Source organism: Arachis hypogaea, chromosome 12 (genome assembly GCF_003086295.3).
Source record: "Arachis hypogaea cultivar Tifrunner chromosome 12, arahy.Tifrunner.gnm2.J5K5, whole genome shotgun sequence".
Classification (NCBI taxonomy): domain Eukaryota; kingdom Viridiplantae; phylum Streptophyta; class Magnoliopsida; order Fabales; family Fabaceae; genus Arachis; species Arachis hypogaea.
Window position 1 is genome coordinate 35985355 of NC_092047.1, and position 19304 is coordinate 36004658.

Below are 19304 nucleotides of genomic sequence, written 5' to 3' on the forward strand. Positions count from 1 at the left end.
AGCCAATATGGCATTCAGAGTATCAATTTCAAGAACTCCCTTCCTCATGGGCGTCCCATTATTCGCAGGATTCCTTTCAGAAGTGTACATGAACTGGTTATTTGAAACCATGTCAATGAGTTCTTGAGCTTCTGCAGGTTTTTTCTTTAGGTGAATGGATCCACCTGCAGAATGATCCAGTGACATCTTTGATAACTCAGATAGACCATCATAGAATATATCCAGGATGATCCATTCTGAAAGCATGTCAGAAGGACACCTTTTGGTCAGTTCCTTATATCTCTCCCAAGCTTCATAGAGGGATTCACCTTCCTTTTGTCTGAAGGTTTGAACATCCACTCTAAGCTTGCTAAGCTTTTGAGGAGGAAAGAACTTGGCTAAGAAAGTTGTGACCAACTTATCCCAAGAGTTCAGGCTATCCTTGGGTTGAGAGTCCAACCATATTCTAGCTCTGTCTCTTACAGCAAATGGGAAAAGCATAAGCCTGTAGACCTCGGGATCAACCCCATTGGTCTTAACAGTATCACAGATCTGTAAGAATTCAGTTAAGAACTGAAAAGGATCTTCAGATGGAAGTCCATGAAACTTGCAGTTCTATTGCATCAGAGAAACTAATTGAGGTTTAAGCTCAAAGTTGTTTGCTCCAATGGCAGGAATTGAGATGCTTCTTCCATGTAAATTGGAATTTGGTGCAGTAAAGTCACCAAGCATCTTCCTTGCATTATTATTATTTTCGGCCATGTTGTCTTCTTTTTCGAAAAATTCTGTCAGATTTTCTCCAGAGAGTTGTGCTTTAGCTTCCCTTAGCTTTCTCTTTAGAGTCCTTTCAGGTTCAGGATCAGCTTCAACAAAAATGTTCTTATCCTTGTTCCTGCTCATATGAAAAAGAAGAGAACACAAAAGAAAATATGGAATCCTCTATGTCACAGTATAGAGATTCCTTTATGTGAGTATAAGAAGAGAAGAATGTAAGAAGGAAAATTCGAACACCAAGAGGAAGAGAGGGTTCGAATTTTGGGATGAAGAGAAGTGTTAGTAAATAAATAAATAATTAGAAGGAGATGAGAGAGAGGGAATTTCGAAAATTAAACAAATTAAAATAAAAATATTTTTGTTTTTAATTTGAAATTAAAATAAAATTCGAAAGTTAGAAAAAAATAAAATTAAAATTAAAAATTAAAATAATTAGTTAATTAAAAAGGAATTTTGAAAAAGAGGAAGGTGATTTTCGAAAATTAGAGAGAAAATTAGTTAGGTAGTTTTGAAAAAGATATGATTGAAACAAAAAGATAAGATTGATTGAAAAAGAATTGAAAATTGTTTTTGAAAAAGATAAGAAGTTAGAAAAGATTTTGAAATTGATTTTGAAAAAGATATGATTGAGAGATATGATTGAAAATCATTTTGAAAAGGATTTGAAAAAGAAATTTAAAAAGATTTGATTTTGAAAATTAAAGTTGATTACTTGACTAACAAGAAACTAAAAAGATATGATTTTAAAATTTAAAGATTGAACTTTTCTTACTAGGCAAGTAACAAACTTAACATTTTTGAATCAATCACATTAATTGTTAGTATTAATTTCAAAAATATGAAATAAAAATAAGAAAAAGATTTTTGAAAATCAATTTTGAAATTTTCGAAAATCATAAAGGAAAATGAAAAAGATTTGATTTTTGAAAAAGATTTGAAAAAGATAGAATTTTGAAATTGAAAATTTGATTTGACTCATAAGAAACAACTAAATTTTAAAAAATTTTGAAAAAGTCAACTCAAATTTTCGAAAATTTATGAGTGAAAAAGGAAAAAATATTTTTTTTATTTTTGAATTTTATTAAAGAAAGAGAAAAACAATCCAAAGACTCAATGCATGAAAATTTTAGATAAAAACATGTGATGCATGCAAGAACCTATGAATGTCAAGATGAACACCAAGAACACTTTGAATGTCAAGATGAACACCAAGAACTAATTTTTGAAAAATTTTCAAGAAAAGAAAACATGGAAGGCACCAAACTTAAAAATTTTTATTCTTTAGACATTAACAAATTGAAAATGCATATGAAAAACAAGAAAAGACACAAAACAAGAAAATATGAAGATCAAACAAGAAGACTAGCCAAGAACAACTTGAAGATCATGAAGAATATAATGCATGAAATTTTCGAAAATAATTTTTAGAAAATTAAAAAGATGCAATTGACACCAAACGTAAAACTTGACTCTAGACTCAAACAAGAAACACAAAAATATTTTTGATCTTATGATTTTGTTAATTTTTTTGGTTTTTTTTTTTCGAAAATTATTTTGGAAAAAACGAAAAAGAAGAAATATTTTTTTTGTATTTTTCGAAAATAAGAAATAAAAAGCTTAAAATTAAAATAAAATTACCTAATCTGAGCAACAAGATAAACCGTTAGTTGTCCAAACTCGAACAATCCCCGGCAACGGCACCAAAAACTTGGTGCGCAAAAATCGTGACGATTCCATTCCTTGGTAACGGCGCTGAAAACTTTATACGCACATTCATAATCTTAATTCTTTATCACAACTTCGCACAGCTGACCAGCAAGTGCACTGGGTCATCCAAGTAATAAACCTTACGTGAGTAAGGGTCGATCCCACGGAGATTGTCGGCTTGAAGCAAGCTATAGTCACCTTGTAAGTCTCAGTCAGGCGGATTCAAATGTATTAAGAGATTATAGTATACTAAAAGATAATTAAAATATGATAGAGATACTTATGTAAATCATTGGTGAGAGTTTCAGATAAGCGTATCGAGATGCTTTCGTTCCTCTGAACCTCTACTTTCCTGCTGTCTTCATCCAACCATTCCTACTCCTTTCCATGGCAAGCTTTATGTAGGGCATCACCGTTGTCAATGGCTACATCCCATCCTCTCTGTGAAAATGGTCCTATGCGCTGTCACTGCATGGCTAATCATCTGTCGATTCTCGATCAAACTGGAATAGGATTTACTATCCTTTTGCGTCTGTCACTACGCCCAGCACTCGCGAGTTTGAAGCTCGTCACAGCCATCCCTTCCCAGATCCTACTCGGAATACCACAGACAAGGTTTAGACTTTCCGGATCTCAAGAAGATTCTAATATCTCGGACTCGGTCCCCTGTATTAGATATCTAAGAGATACTCATTCTAGCTTGTTTGCATGTAGAACGGAAGTGTTTGTCAGGAACGCATTCATAGGTGAGAATGATGATGAGCGTCACATAATCATCACATTCATCATGTTCTTGGGTGCGAATGGATATCTTAGAGAAGGAATAAGCTTGAATTGAATAGAAAAACAGTAGTACTTTGTATTAATTCATGAGGAACAGCAGAGCTCCACACCTTAATCTATGGTGTGTAAAAACTCTACCGTTTGAAAATACATAAGTGATAATGGTCCAGGCATGGCCGAATGGCCAGCCCCCAAACATGATCTAAAGATGAAACTGAAGATGTAAATACAATAGTAAAAAGTCCTATTTATACTAAACTAGTTACTAGGGTTTACAGAAATGAGTAAATGATGCAGAAATCCACTTCTGGGGCCCACTTGGTGTGTGCTTGGGCTGAGCATTGAGATTTACACATGTAGAGGCTTCTCTTGGAGTTGAACGCCAGTTTGTAACCTGTTTCTGGCGTTTAACTCCACTTTGCAACCTGTTTCTGGCGTTTAACTCCAGAATGCAGCATGGAACTGGCGTTGAACGCCAGCTTGCGTCGTCTAAACTCGGGCAAAGTATGGACTATTATATATTTCTGGAAAGCTTTGGATGTCTACCTTCCAACGCAATTGAGAGCGCACCATTTGGAGTTCTGTAGCTCCAGAAAATCTACTTTGAGTGCAGGGAGGTCAGAATCCAATAGCATCTGCAGTCCTTCTTCAACCTCTGAATCTGATTTTTGCTCAAGTCCCTCAATTTCAGCCAAAAAATACCTGAAATCACAAAAAAACACACAAACTTATAGTAAAGTCCAGAAATGTGAATTTTAATTAAAAACTAATAAAAATATACTAAAAACTAACTAAATTATACTGAAAACTATGTAAAAACAATGCCAAAAACCGTATAAATTATCCGCTCATCACTTTTGCACGTCATTCACTATGCTAGCCGTGTTCTGAATGATGCATAGAAGAATTACACAACCACAGAAAAAGAGTTTCTTGCAGTGGTTTATGCCATTGACAAGTTTAAATTTTATTTAGTAGGATCAAAAGTGATTGTGTACACTGACCATGATGCTCTAAAATATCTCCTCACAAAGCAGGATTCAAAACCCAGACTCATAAGATGGGTGCTGCTTTTGCAAGAGTTTGATATAGAAATAAGAGACAGAAAGGGGACAGAGAACCAAGTAGCTGATCACTTGTCCCGGATAGAACCAGTAGCAGGAGCTTTCCTCCTTCCTACTGAGATCTCTGAAACCTTTCCGGATGAGCATCTCTTTGCCATTCAGGAAGTACCATGGTTTGCAGATATTGCAAACTATAAAGCTGTGAGATTTATACCCAAAGAGTACAGTAAGCAACAAACAAAAAAATTGATTACTGATGTAAAGTACTACTTGTGGGATGAACCATATATCTTTAAGAGGTGTGCAGACGAAATGATCCGTATATGTGTGCCTAGAGAAGAGGCACAGAAGATCCTATGGCATTGCCTTGGATCACAGTATGGAGGACATTTCGGAGGTGAGCGAACAGCCACCAAGGTTCTCCAGTGTGGCTTTTACTGGCCTACTCTCTATAAAGACTCCCGAGAGTTTGTATGTAACTATGACAGTTGCCAGAGAGTTGGTAATCTGCCTCACGGTTATGCCATGCCTCAACAAGGGATCTTAGAGATTGAGTTGTTTGATGTATGGGGTATTGACTTCATGGGGCCTTTCCCACCATCATACTCAAACACTTATATTTTGGTGGCAGTAGACTATGTATCTAAATGGGTGGAGGCAATTGCAACACCCACTAATAATACTAAGACAGTGATGAAGTTCCTCCAGAAGCATATCTTCAGCAGGTTCGGTGTCCCTAGGATACTGATCAGTGATGGAGGCACTTATTTCTGCAATAAACAGCTTGACCCTGCTCTGGTCCGATATGGAATTAACCATAAAATGGCAACTCCATATCACCCACAGACAAATGGGCAGGCTGAAGTCTCAAATAGAGAACTAAAACGAATCCTGGAGCAGACTGTAAGCAACAGTAGAAAGGATTGGGCAATAAGCCTGGATGATGCTCTGTGGGTATACAGAACCGCATTCAAGACTCCTATAGGGACCTTGGTGCACGAAATTACAATCACACTTTTGTAATTCCGCCAACTAACCAGCAAGTGCACTGGGTCGTCCAAGTAATACCTTACGTGAGTAAGGGTCGATCCCACGGAGATTGTTGGCTTGAAGCAAGCTATGGTTATCTTGTAACTCTTACTCAGGATATCAATAATTCTCAGATTTAATTGTAAAAAGTAAAAGAACATGAAATAAATACTTGTTATGCAATAATGGAGAACAGGTTGAGGTTTTGGAGATGCTCTGTCTTTAGAATCTCTGCTTTCCTACTGTCTTCTTCTTCACGCACGCATGGCTCCTTCCATGGCAAGTTGTATGTTGGTGGATCACCGTTGTCAATAGCTACCATCCGTCCTCTCAGTTAAAATGGTCCAAATGCGCTGTCACCACACGGCTAATCATCTATCGGTTCTCACTTATGTTGGAATAGGATCCATTGATCCTTTTGCGTCTATCACTACGCCCAACACTCGTGAGTTTGAAGTTCGTCATAGTCATCCCTTCCCAGATCCTACTCAAAATACCACAGACAAGGTTTAGAATTTCTGGATCTCAAGAATGGCTACCAATAATTCTAGCCTATACCATGAAGACTCTGATCTGAATCAGAAGGCTAAGAGATAAGCACTCAGTCTAAGGTAGAACGGAGGTGGTTGTCAGGCACGCGTTCATAGGTCGAGAATGGTGATGAGTGTCATGGATCATCACATTCATCAAGTTGAAGTACGAGTGAATATATTAGAATAGAGACAAGCGTGGTTGAATGGAAAACAACAGTAATTACATTAATTCATCAAAACACAGCAGAGCTCCTCACCCCCAAACATGGGGTTTAGAGACTCATGCCATCAGAAATACAATATGAAACGTGTAAAGTGTCATGAGGTGTGTAAATACCATAGCAAAAGGTCCTATTTATAGAAAACTAGTAGCCTAGGGTTTACAGAAATGAGTAAATGATGCAGAATCCACTTCCAGACCCACTTGGTGTGTGCTTGGGCTGAGCATTGATGCTTTCACGTGTAGAGGCTTCTCTTGGAGTTAAACGCCAGCTTTTGTGCTAGTTCTGGCGTTTTGACGCCAGAAATTTTATGCTGACTTGGAATGCCGGTTTGGGCCATCAAATCTCAGGCAAAGTATGGACTATTATATATTGTTGGAAAGCCCAGAATGTCTACTTTCCAACGCAATTGAGAGGTGCCAATTGGGCTTCTATAGCTCCAGAAAATCCACTTCGAGTGCAGGGAGGTCAGAATCCAACAGCATCTGTAGTCCTTTTTCAGCCTCTGAATCAGATTTTTGCTCAGGTCCCTCAATTTCAGCCAGAAAATACTTGAAATCACAGAAAAACACACAAACTCATAGTAAAGTCCAGAAATGTGATTTTTATTTAAAAACTAATAAAGATATAATAAAACTAATTAAAACATACTAAAAACTACCTAAAAACAATGCCAAAAAGCGTATAAATTATCCCCTCATCACAACACCAAACTTAAATTGTTGCTTGTCCCCAAGCAACTAAAAACAAAGTAGGATAAAAAGAATAGAATATACAATGAATTCCAAAAACATATATGAAGATCAGTCTTAATTAGATGAGCGGGGCTATTAGCTTTTCGCTTCTGAACAGTTTTGGCATCTCACTTTATCCTTTGAAGTTCAGAATGATTGGCATCTATAGGAACTCAGAATTCAGATAGTGTTATTGATTCTCCTAGTTCAGTATGTTGATTCTTGAACACAGCTACTTTATGAGTCTTGGCCGTGATCCTAAGCATTTTGTTTTCCAGTATTACCACTGGATACATAAATGCCACAGACACATAACTGGGTGAACCTTTTCAGATTGTGACTCAGCTTTACTAGAGTCCCCAATTAGAGGTGTCCAATGCTCTTAAGCACACTCTTTTTGCTTTGGACCACGACTTTAACCGCTCAGTCTCAAGCTTCTCACTTGACACCTTCACGCCACAAGCACATGGTTAGGGACAGCTTGGTTTAGCCGTTTAGGCCAGGATTTTATTCCTGTAGCCCCTCCTGTCCACTGATGCTCAAAGCCTTGGATCCTTTTTATTTTACCCTTGCCTTTTGGTTTAAAGGGCTATTGGCTTTTTCTGCTTGCTTTTTCTTTTTCTTTATTTTTCTTTTTTCTCTTTTTTTCGCAAGCTTTGTATTCACTGCTTTTTCTTGCTTCAAGAATCATTTTTATGATTTTTCAGATTATCAATAACATTCCTCCTTTTTCCATTATTCTTTCAAGAGCCAATAATTTTAACATTCATAAACAACAAATCCAAAAATATGCACTGTTCAAGCATTCATTCAGAAAGACAAAAAGCATTGCCACCACATCAAAATAATTACACTATTTTAAAATTCGAAATTCACGTACTTTTTTTTCTTTTTCAGAAAATATTTTTCATTTTAAGAAAGGTGATGGATTCATAGGACATTCATAGCTTTAAGTCATAGACACTAAGACACTAATGATCATGTGATAAAGACACAAACATAGATAGAACATAAAGCATAATTTTCGAAAAACAGAAAAATAGGAGCAAGGAGATTAAAGAACGGGTCCACCTTAGTGATGGCGGCTTGTTCTTCCTCTTGAGGATCTTATGAAGTGCTTTAGCTCCTCTATGTCTCTTCCTTGCCTTTGTTACTTCTCTCTCATGGCCTTTTGGTCCTCTCTAATTTCATGGAGGATAGTGGAATGCTCTTGTTGAGGTCCATGAGTGGGATCTCTTGTTTGCTCCATCCTTTTCTTAGTGATGGGCTTTTGAGATGAATCTCCCCATTTCCCATGACTCGGAGGTGGAAGCTTTTGCGTTCCTTTTCCTCTTTCTAGAGGTTTCTCCGGCCTTAGGTGCCATAAATAGTTATGGAAACATAAAAAGCAATGCTTTTTCCACACCAAACTTAGAAGGTTTGCTCGTCCTCGAGCAAAAGAAGAACGAAGGGAGGAGAAGAAGAAGAAAATGGAGGAGATGGAGAGGTGTGAATGGTTAAGAGGTGATGGGGAAGAGTATTTGGGGAAGGGTGTTATTGGAATGTATGAAGAAGAGAGAGATTGAGTTGAGGTCGGTGGGTATCCTGTGGGGTCCACAGATCCTGAGGTGCCAAGGATTTCTCATCCCTGCACCATTCTGGCATGTAAACGCCCTTTTGAGTGCCAATCCTGGCATTAAACGCCAGGTTGCTGCCCATTTCTGGCATTTAACGCCAGCTTTTCTTCCCTTTCTGGCGTTTAACGCCAGCTTGGTGCCCTTTTCTGGCGTTAAACGCCAGTCTGGTGCCCATTTCTGGCGTTAAATGACCAGAATGGTGCCAGACTGGGCGTTTAACGCCCATTCTGCTACCCTTACTGGCGTTTAAATGCCAGTAAGCTCATCCTCCAGGGTGTGCTGTTTTTAATGCTACTTTTCATTCTGTTTTTACTTTTTTAGTTATTTTTATGACTTCACATGATCATCAACCTACAGAAAACATAAAATAGTAATAGAAAATAAATAGATATAATAAAATAGGGTTGCCTCCCAACAAGTGCTTCTTTAATGTCAATAGCTTGTCAGTGGGCTCTCATGGAGCCTCACAGATAATCAGAGCAGGGTTGGAGCCTCTCAACACCAAACTTAGAGTTTGGTTGTAGCCTCCCAATACCAAACTTACAGTTTGAGTATGGGGGTTTTGTTTGACTCTGTATTGAGAGAAGCTTTTCATGCTTCCTCTCCATGGTTACAGAAGGAGAACATTGAGTCTTAAACACAAAGGAGTCCTCATTCACTTGAAGGACCAATTCTCCTCTGTCAACATCGATCACAGCTTTTGCTGTGGCTAGCAAGGGTCTGCCAAGGATGATGGATTCATCCATACACTTCCCAGTGTCTAGGATTATGAAATCAGCAGGGATGTAGTGGTCTGCAACCTTTACCAAGACATCCTCTACAAGTCCATAAGCCTGTTTTCTTGAATTGTCTGCCATCTCTAGTGAGATTCTTACATCTTGTACCTCAAGGATCCCTAGCTTCTCCATTACAGAGAGAGGTATGAGGTTTATACTTGACCCCAGGTCACACAGAGCTTTCTCAAAGGTCATGGTGCCTATGGTACAAGGTATTGAGAACTTCCCAAGATCCTGTCTCTTCTGAGGTAATCTCTGCCAAGTCAAGTCATCCAGTTCTTTAGTGAGCAAGGGGGGTTCATCCTCCCAAGTCTCATTACCAAATAACTTGGCATTTAGCTTCATGATTGCTCCAAGGTACTTAGCAACTTGCTCTTCAGTAACATCTTCATCCTCTTCAGAGGAAGAATACTCATCAGAACTCATGAATGGCTGAAGTAAATTCAATGGAATCTCTATGGTCTCTGTATGAGCCTCAGATTCTCATGGTTCCTCATTAGGGAACTCTTTGGAGGCCAGTGGACGTCCATTAAGGTCTTCCTCAGTGGAGATCACTGCCTCTTCCTCCTCTCCAGGTTCGACCGTGTGGGTTATGTTGATGGCCTTGCACTCTCTTTTTGGATTCTCTTCTGTATTGCTTGGGAGAGTACTAGGAGGGAGTTTAGTAACTTTCTTACTCAGCTGACCCACTTGTGCCTCCAAATTTCTAATGGAGGACCTTGTTTGAGTCATGAAACTTTGAGTGGTCTTAATTAAATTAGAGACTATGGTTGCTAAGTCAGAGTGGCTCTGCTTAGAATTCTCTGTCTGTTGTTGAGAAGATGATGAAAAAGGCTTGCTATTGCTAAACCTATTTCTTCCACCATTACTGTTGTTGAAGCTTTGTTGAGGCCTCTGTTGGTCCTTCCATGAGAGATTTGGATGATTTTTCCATGAAGGATTATAGGTGTTTTCATAAGGTTCTCTCATGTAATTCACCTCTTCCGTTGCTGGATTCTCAGGATCATAAGCTTCTTTTTCAGATGAGGCTTCTTTGGTACTGCCTGTTGCTGCTTGCATGCCAGACAGACTCTGAGAAATCCTATTGACTTGCTGAGTCAATATTTTGTTCTGAGCCAATATGGCATTCAGAGCATCAATCTCAAGAACTCCTTTCTTCTGATTTGTCCCATTATTCCCAGGATTCCTTTCAGAAGTGTACATAAATTGGTTATTTGCAGCCATTTCAATGAGTTCCTGAGCTTCTGTAGGCGTCTTCTTCAGATGAAGAGATCCTCTGGCAGAGCTGTCCAATGACATCTTGGATAGTTCAGATAGACCATCATAGAAGATACCTATGATGCTCCATTCTGAAAGCATGTCAGAAGGACACCATCTGATCAATTGCTTGTATCTTTCCCAAGCTTCATAGAGGGATTCACCTTCCTTCTGTCTGAAGGTTTAGACTTTCACTCTAAGCTTACTCAATTTTTGAGGTGGAAAGAACTTTGCCAAAAAGGCATTGACTAGCTTTTCCCAAGAGTTCAAGCTTTCTTTTGGTTGTGAGTCCAACCATATCCTAGCTCTGTCTCTTACTGCAAAAGGGAAGAGCATAAGTCTGTAGACCTCAGGATCAACCCCATTGGTCTTTACAGTATCACAGATTTGCAAGAATTCAGCTAAGAACTGATGAGGATCTTCTAATGGAAGTCCATGAAACTTACAATTCTGTTGCATTAGAGAAATTAATTGAGGCTTAAGCTCAAATTTGTTTGCTCCAATGGCAGGGATAGAGATGCTTCTCCCATAGAAGTCGGGAGTAGGTGCAGTAAAGTCACCAAGCACATTCCTTGCATTGTTGTTGTTTTCGGCTGCCATGGCTTCTTCTTGTTTGAAAATTTCTGTTAGGTCCTCTCTAGAGAGTTGTGCTTTAGCTTCTCTTAGCTTTCTCTTCAAGGTCCTTTCAGGTTCAGGATCAGCTTCAACAAGAATGCCCTTGTCCTTTCTCCTACTCATATGAAAGAGAGAAGAGAAAAGTATGGAATCTTCTATGTCACAGTATAGAGATTCCTTGAGGTGTCAGAGGAAAAGAAGAATAGAAGGAGGAGGTAGAGAGGAGAGAATTCAAACTTTAGAGAGGAAGGGTCTGAATTGCTGATAGAGGAGGAGTGTTAGTCCTTAAATAGAAGGATGTGAGAAGAGGAGAAGAATTTTCAAAAACAAAATTTTTTTCTTTTTTTAAAAATGGCTGATGATTTTCGAAAATTGAAATTGAGAAAGTAGTTAAGTGGTTTTGAAAAAAGATTTTGAAATTAAAAATAAAAAAGATATGATTGAAAATAAATTTTGAAAAAGATGTGATTGAGAAAATATGGTTTTCAAAAAGATATGATTGACAATCAATTAAAAAGATTTGATTTTTTTTAAATTAATGAATTGGCTAACAAGAAATTTAAAAGATATGATTCTAAAATTCAAAATTTGATCCTTTCTTAATAGGCAAGTAACAACTTGAAAATTTTGAATTAAATCATTAATTGTAGCAAGGATTTTTGAAAATAGTAAAAAAAAATAAAAAATGGAAAGAAATTGATTTTGAAAAGATATGATTGAAAAGATATGATTTGAAAAAGATTTGATTTTGAAAAAGTATGAAAATTTGAAAAAGATTTGAATTAAAAACAAAATCTTACCTCTAGTGTCCTCCTGGCGTTAAACACCCAGAATGGTATCCATTCTGGCGTTTAACGCCCAAAATACTACCCTTTTGGGCGTTTTGAACGCTCAGCTTTTTCTGTGTAATTTCTCTGCTGAATGTTCTGAATCTTCAATTCTCTATATTATTGACTTGAAAAGACATAGTTTTTAAAATTTTTTTTTGAATTTTTTAATGATGAGAAACAACAAACTGAAACAAATCATGGAAAACTAAGATCAAATAAACAATGCATGCAAGACACCAAACTTAGAAATTTTCATATTAGAGACACTAACAAATTGAGAATTCATATGAGAAACAACTAAACACACAAAGCAAGAGAATTTAAAGATCAGAGCAAGGAAATCATCAAGAACAACTTGAAGATGAATGAAGAACATAATGCATATATTCAAAAAAATGCAGGAAGAATAAAGACATGCAATTGACACCAAACTTAAAAATTGACACTAGACTCATACAAGAAACACAAAATATTTTTGGTTTTAAGATTTTATTAACTTTTTTTTTTGTAATTTTTTGAAAATTAATTGGAAAAAGCGAAAATAAGGTATTCAAAATTTTTAATGACAATTCCAGGAATCATGCAATGTTAGTCTAAAACTCAGGTCTAGGAATTAGACATGGCTTACTAGCCAGCCAAGCCTTCAATGAAAGCTTCGGTCCAAAATACTAGACATGGCCAATGGCCAGCCAAGCTTTAGCAGATCATTACTTGCAACAGTAAAATTGATAGAAATCAACAAGCTCTTGTGATGATAAGTTGAAACCTCGGTCCAAAAGATTATACATGGCTTTACAGCCAGCCAGATTTCAACAGATCATCATGAAACTCTAGAATTCATTCTTAAAAACTCTGAAGAACAGAATATTAATTTTTTTCTTTTTTTTCGAAAATAAAAAGTAGAAAGCTTAAACATAAAATAAAATTACCTAATCTGAGCAACGAGATAAACCGTCAGTTGTCCAAACTCGAACAATCCCCGGCAACGGCGCCAAAAACTTGGTGCACGAAATTACAATCACACTTTTGTAATTCCGCACAACTAACCAGCAAGTGCACTGGGTCGTCCAAGTAATACCTTACGTGAGTAAGGGTCGATCCCATGGAGATTGTCGGCTTGAAGCAAGCTATGGTTATCTTGTAACTCTTAGTTAGAATATCAATAATTCTCAGATTTAATTGTAAAAAGTAAAAGAACATGAAATAAATACTTGTTATGCAGTAATGGAGAACAGGTTGAGGTTTTGGAGATGCTCTGTCTTTAGAATCTCTGCTTTCCTACTGTCTTCTTCTTCACGCACGCATGGCTCCTTCCATGGCAAGCTGTATGTTGGTGGATCACCGTTGTCAATGGCTACCATCCGTCCTCTTAGTGAAAATGGTCCAAATGCGCTGTCACCGCACGGCTAATCATCTGTCGGTTCTCACTTATGTTGGAATAGGATCCATTAATCCTTTTGCATCTGTCACTACGCCCAGCGCTCGTGAGTTTGAAGCTCATCACAGTCATCCCTTCCCAGATCCTACTCGGAATACCACAGACAAGGTTTAGACTTTCCGGATCTCAAGAATGGCTACCAATAATTCTGGCCTATACCACGAAGACTCTGATCTGAATGAGAAGGCTAAGAGATAAGCACTCAGTCTAAGGTAGAACGGAGGTGGTTGTTAGGCGCGCGATCATTGGTCGAGAATGGTGATGAGTGTCAGGGATCATCACATTCATCAAGTTGAAGTACGAGTGAATATCTTAGAATAGAGACAAGCGTGATTGAATGGAAAACAGCAGTAATTGCATTAATTTATCAAAGCACAGCAGAGCTCCTCACCCCCAACCATGGGGTTTAGAGACTCATGCCATCAGAAATACAATATGAAACGTGTAAAGTGTCATGAGGTGTGTAAATACCATAGCAAAAGGTCCTATTTATAGAAAACTAGTAGCCTAGGGTTTACAGAAATGAGTAAATAATGCAGAATCCACTTCTGGGCCCACTTGATGTGTGCTTGGGCTGAGCATTGAAGCTTTCACGTGTAGAGGCTTCTCTTGGAGTTAAACGCCAGCTTTTGTGCCAGTTCTAGCGTTTTGATGCCAGAAATTTTATGCTGACTTGGAATGCCAGTTTGGGCCATCAAATCTCAGGCAAAGTATGGACTATTATATATTGCTGGAAAGCCCAGCATGTCTACTTTCCAACGCAATTGAAATGCGCCAATTGGGCTTCTATAGCTCCAGAAAATCTACTTCGAGTGCAGGGAGGTCAGAATCCAACAGCATCTGCAGTCCTTTTTCAGCCTCTGAATCAGATTTTTGCTCAGGTCCCTCAATTTCAGCCAGAAAATACCTGAAATCACAATAAAACACACAAACTCATAGTAAAGTCCAGAAATGTGATTTTTATTTAAGAACTAATAAAAATATAAAAAAACTAATTAAAACATACTAAAAACTACCTAAAAATAATGTCAAAAAGCGTATAAATTATCCCCTCATCAGACCTCTCCATACCAGCTTGTATATGGAAAAGCCTGTCATCTGCCAGTGGAACTAGAACACAAGACCTACTGGGCAACCAGGTTTCTAAACCTTGATGCTAAGGTAGCTGGAGAGAAAAGATTACTCCAGTTGAATGAGCTGGAGTAGTTCAGACTCAATGCTTTCGAAAATGCTAAAATTTACAAGGAGAAAGCAAAAAGGTGGCATGACAGAAAGCTGTCATATAGAATCTTTGAGCCAGGACAGAAGGTTCTGCTGTTTAACTCTAGGCTCAGATTGTTCCTTGGGAAATTAAAATCCCAGTGGAAGGGACCATATGCGATTACAAGTGCGTCACCATATGGTTAAGTAGAGCTTCAGGATATTGACTCTGACAAAAAGTTCATTGTTAATGGACAAAGTGTCAAACATTATCACTACAAGAAAAATGGCCTATGGCCACGCTTTTTTTGCCACGCTTTAAAAGCGTGGCCAAAAGTGGTCAATGGCCACGCTTTTGTGAGGGTGGCGATTGAATAGAGATTTGGCCATATTTTTTCTTGCCACGCTTCAAAAGCATGGCGAAAAGGGTCAATGGCCATGCTTTTGTGAGAGTGGCAATTGATTAGAGATATGGCCACGCTTTTTTCTGCCACGCTTCAAAAGCGTGGCCATAGAGAGAAACAGAAACGTTTTGAAAGCGTGGCAACAGGGTTTCATTATGGTAGCGTTTATAAAGCGTGGCCATATCCTGGTACTCTTTTGGCACGCTTTAAAAGCGTGGCCAAAAGTTTTTTTATAAAAAAAAATCCTAATTACCCACCCCCAACCCAATAACCCTCAAACTTGGCCATCCAAATGCTTCGATCGGGATTCTCTCTCTCAACTCTTACCGTCACTCTCATAAATGGCAACCCAGAAAGATCTCAGATCCCCGCCGTCACCAGCACCGCCCTCGCTGCGCCGTTAGCCTCCCCTCCGCCTCGTCTCCTCGTCGCCTCTGCCCTAGCATCGAACAACGTCAGCGTCATTAGCCTCTTACCGTCTCCTCGTCGTTTACGCTATTAGCCTTTTACCGTCTCCTCCTCGGCTATCTGCTCGCCGGAGGGCAGCAACATCTTCCCGACAGTGCGACTCCTTCTGCGGCTGAAGGGCGGCATGGGAGGGTTCGGATCGCTGCTTTGAGGGCAGCGATATAGGCCGGGAAAAAGAAGATGAACAATTTTGACGCTTGCGGGAACATGAGTGGGAGAAGGCTGAGGCACGTGAATGCAGAGAGAAGCTGGAGGAGTGGAAGGCAGCGGAGGAGGAGCGGTGGCTGGAGAAGGTTGTGGAGGAGTTTCTGAAGAAGCAGATGAAGAAAGGTAAGAAGGTTGCTGGCGATGGAGAAGCTCACAAGTATGTAGCCAAGTATAGGGAAGAGTCTGAGCGCTGTGTCACCGAGGTTGCAGAGTCTGTGAAGGAGGCTTTGAAGTCTCTCAATGGTAAGAGAAAGGGTTCTGAAGCTGCACTGGAGAAAGCTGATTCCAAGAAGTTGAAGATATGGTAAATTCCTACTTTCTTCTTTGGATCTTTTTTGTCTACTTGTTTATGTGTAGAATGATTGCGTGATAACTTTGCTTGGATGTTTGAATTTGGATTTAGTTTTGATTTTGTATTCTGGTGATTTGGAAAAGGAAATTACTTATTGATAATCTGATATTTATATTTATGGTTTTTTGAATTTTCTAGAATGGGGAAGAGAAAATTGAATGAAAGTGATAGTGACTTAATTCATCAGCTCTAAATTCTTATTGATAGTGTAGAAATTTTCATGGAACGGTTTGCTGTGTATAATTATATGCAGAGCTCATCCATAAAAATTTCAACCCGAACCAAACATACCTGAGAATTAATTGGAAGTCAATCCTCGTTTGGTGAACTTACAGTCTTGTTTCAGGTTGGAGCAATGAGCATCTCAGTATTGCGAAGTGTGTGGCAAATGTTCTGGCTATGCGAGAACTGGGATGGCGAAGTTAGTGTCTGCAATCAACTTGCTAATAGCCTTATGCAATTGGAAGACAGGTTTGATGATTTCATTCAAAAGTTGAAAGAAGCTGGATGCAACTTGCTCTTAGTGTGATTGAAGCACCCACTGGCAATGAGGAAGATAATGACCTTGAATTTGAAAACTTGTCCTGGAATGGATCAGATATGGGTAAGTTTACATTCCCAGCTACTGAACTGGTTACATTTTGCTCAATGCAGTTGGTTCACATGATTTATTGTTACATCATCTATAGTTTTAAGAATCATTCTCTCTTTTATGAACTCATTTTCCAAAGTATTCTAAACTTTTCAGCTTCTATGGGTTAAAGAAAACTTGCAAGAGTCTTGGTCTTTGGTTAAGAATCACCTTCTTCCTCCTACTCCATATTAATCAACCATACGAGAATACTCCTTTTTCAGCAATATAATCATGATTCATGAGTGCATAAAAAAATGATCATTTCTGTAATTGTAGTAAGTTGTAGATAAGCTCGAATAACCTACAATATTAAAGTAATAATTAAAGTGTGTTCAGCACTGCTGAAACAATGTAAAATCATCTAGCTAGCCCATATATCCGTATGGATCATTAGATCTTATCTTATGTTTAGGCTGTTCTTATCTTAATTCTGCCTAATTGAAAGGAAAAAAACAGTTGAGGAGGGAAAAATTTAAAGCATAATCATGTATAATTGAGTGGTTAGGTTCTGTTATTGTCAAAAGATTCTTTCCATTTATATGTTGAATATTTTAAGACCAATGAAAATGTTGAGGCTTGACCTACACACATGTTTTTGGTCTCTAAATGCAAGTTCCAGGTTCTATCTACTCCAATTTTCACACATTGACATGTTCTGTCTACTTATTGTATTGGATTAACATACATGTGATATCTGACGTTTGACCCAGGCCAACTATATATATAATATAGTAGAATAAGAAAGAAGATCTATTTGCCAGGCTGGATTGTCTCCATAGAAGTGGAATTTCGTTAGAATCACTCACTGAACCACTCTAATTCTGTCACCAATGCAAGTTTAACTGATTGCTTGCTTGCTCCTCTTGACATACATAATTAATTTTGATATCAGTCCTTAATTTATCTTATGCATGGATCTAAACTTTGTTCTCACTTTTATCATCTCTACATGTATATATTCATTTCCTATGATGCATGCAGAAGCAGCACTATACTCACCATACTCTCTTCTAAGAGTACCTACCTTCATGGGGTTATTTTTTTATCATTTTTTGTTCAACCTACGATTATCCCTGGTAGGAACAACATGGTCATGTTACTGTATAAATTGGTAGGGAAAAAAGGAAGCATATGAATGGATTTATTACTATAGTTGAACATATTTGGATTTTTTTCTGTACCCAATTCTTATTCTGATGCCGGTACCTTTATCCAATATTTGTTTGGTGGATATATAGACTTTCATAAGAATAATTCAGTTGGTGAGATAGGTTGATTTTTCGCTATAATAGCTGAATGGCATCAATATCTTTAAACTTCATAGAATACTCTTGTAATAATCAATTTGTGTGTATTATTAAATATTAATTACAAGCCATGTGATCTTGCACAGTTGCTATATCTGGACTAATTACAAAAGCATGGTGAGTTTCATGGGTCAGAAATGTAAATCCTAATGCCTAGTTGCCTACACATTGGTTGAATAGTAATCAACTAATCACTTAGTAAAGTGCTATTTAAACTTTAAAGCTGATAGAGTTAAAGGGTTACCTTTATGTGACATGATATCTAACTTTCATCACCTTGTTTTGGAAAGAATAGAGAATGCGTTCACATTGATTTAGTGAATAATTACCAATAAAATTTATTTGTTAAAAAATAATTTATTTATACTAAAAAATATTTAAAATATTTATAATAGAGTCCTGACAAACAAATTCTCAATTTGTTTTTACTGTTTTATTTTTGGCAAAATTTGTGTGTATATTGATTGTATAGAGTTAGTGTAGTTTGTGTTTTTGAACAATTTAGTGTAGTTAGTGTACTTATTGCTTGTAAATTGTAGTGGCATTATAGCTTGTAGGCATTAATTAAAATTGAAGGGATGGGGGTCCATAAAGGTTGAAGTTAAAAGGAAAATAGAACTGGGTCCTAATGCATTTCCCCATCAGGTTCTTGGCCTCAGATCTTTTCTTGTTTCTTATTCTGTATTCAGTCCACCTTTCATGGTTGTTTGTTTGTTTGTTTATGCAGTTGTGCTGGACCTTAACTTGAGTTCTCAGCTTTTTTGATTGTAATCTTCACATAACAAACAAGGATTCAGTAATTGAGGAACCTGTTTCTAGCATGGGAGTTTGTCTGAGTTCCCAAGTTAAAGTTGAGAGCCCCTACAGCACTGGTATTCCTTCTTTAATTCTCTTCTTCTTTCCTATGACCCTTTTAAGTGGAAATGCCTTTTACAATAATTGAGTTTTTGGATATTTGTGCTTGCATGTATATCATCCAAGTTTGTCCCTTTATTCTCTTTCTAAGCTTTTGGGCAGAGCTTTGACAAAAGGATCCAAACTGTATTGTGGAGATGCGTGGGAACACAGGAAAAGCGTGAATTTACAATTTCAAGAATTTTATTCTTTAATCTTCTTTTAAAGTTTTTTTACAAGATAACACATGTTTTGGTTTGCGACTTTGAGTAATAGGCTAAAAGAAAATAAAGCTAGTGTTGTTTAGAATGGAAAGTGAAGCTTCAAAATAATTTATCAATTTTGTATCTATTTTTGCCATCTTTTGCAGGTAAAAAATTTCACAAATGTTTCCGAAACAATTATGTATGATCTAAAGGAAGGAAGTTTAAGAGGGCTAGAGGAAGGAGGAACAGCAAAGGACTTAGTATTTAAGTTGTATT

At 37.6% G+C, this 19304-nt stretch overlaps 2 non-coding genes across 2 annotated transcripts; both read left to right on the forward strand.

Moving 5' to 3' along the window:
- The first annotated feature begins 240 nt into the window (after nucleotides 1–240).
- LOC112732124 (small nucleolar RNA R71) lies at nucleotides 241–348 on the forward strand. The gene has a single exon (XR_003167861.1). It is a non-coding gene; the product is annotated as a small nucleolar RNA R71 (small nucleolar RNA).
- Nucleotides 349–10569: 10221 nt separating this feature from the next.
- LOC112732173 (small nucleolar RNA R71) lies at nucleotides 10570–10677 on the forward strand. Its single transcript, XR_003167909.1, has one exon. It is a non-coding gene; the product is annotated as a small nucleolar RNA R71 (small nucleolar RNA).
- The last annotated feature ends 8627 nt before the right edge of the window (nucleotides 10678–19304 follow it).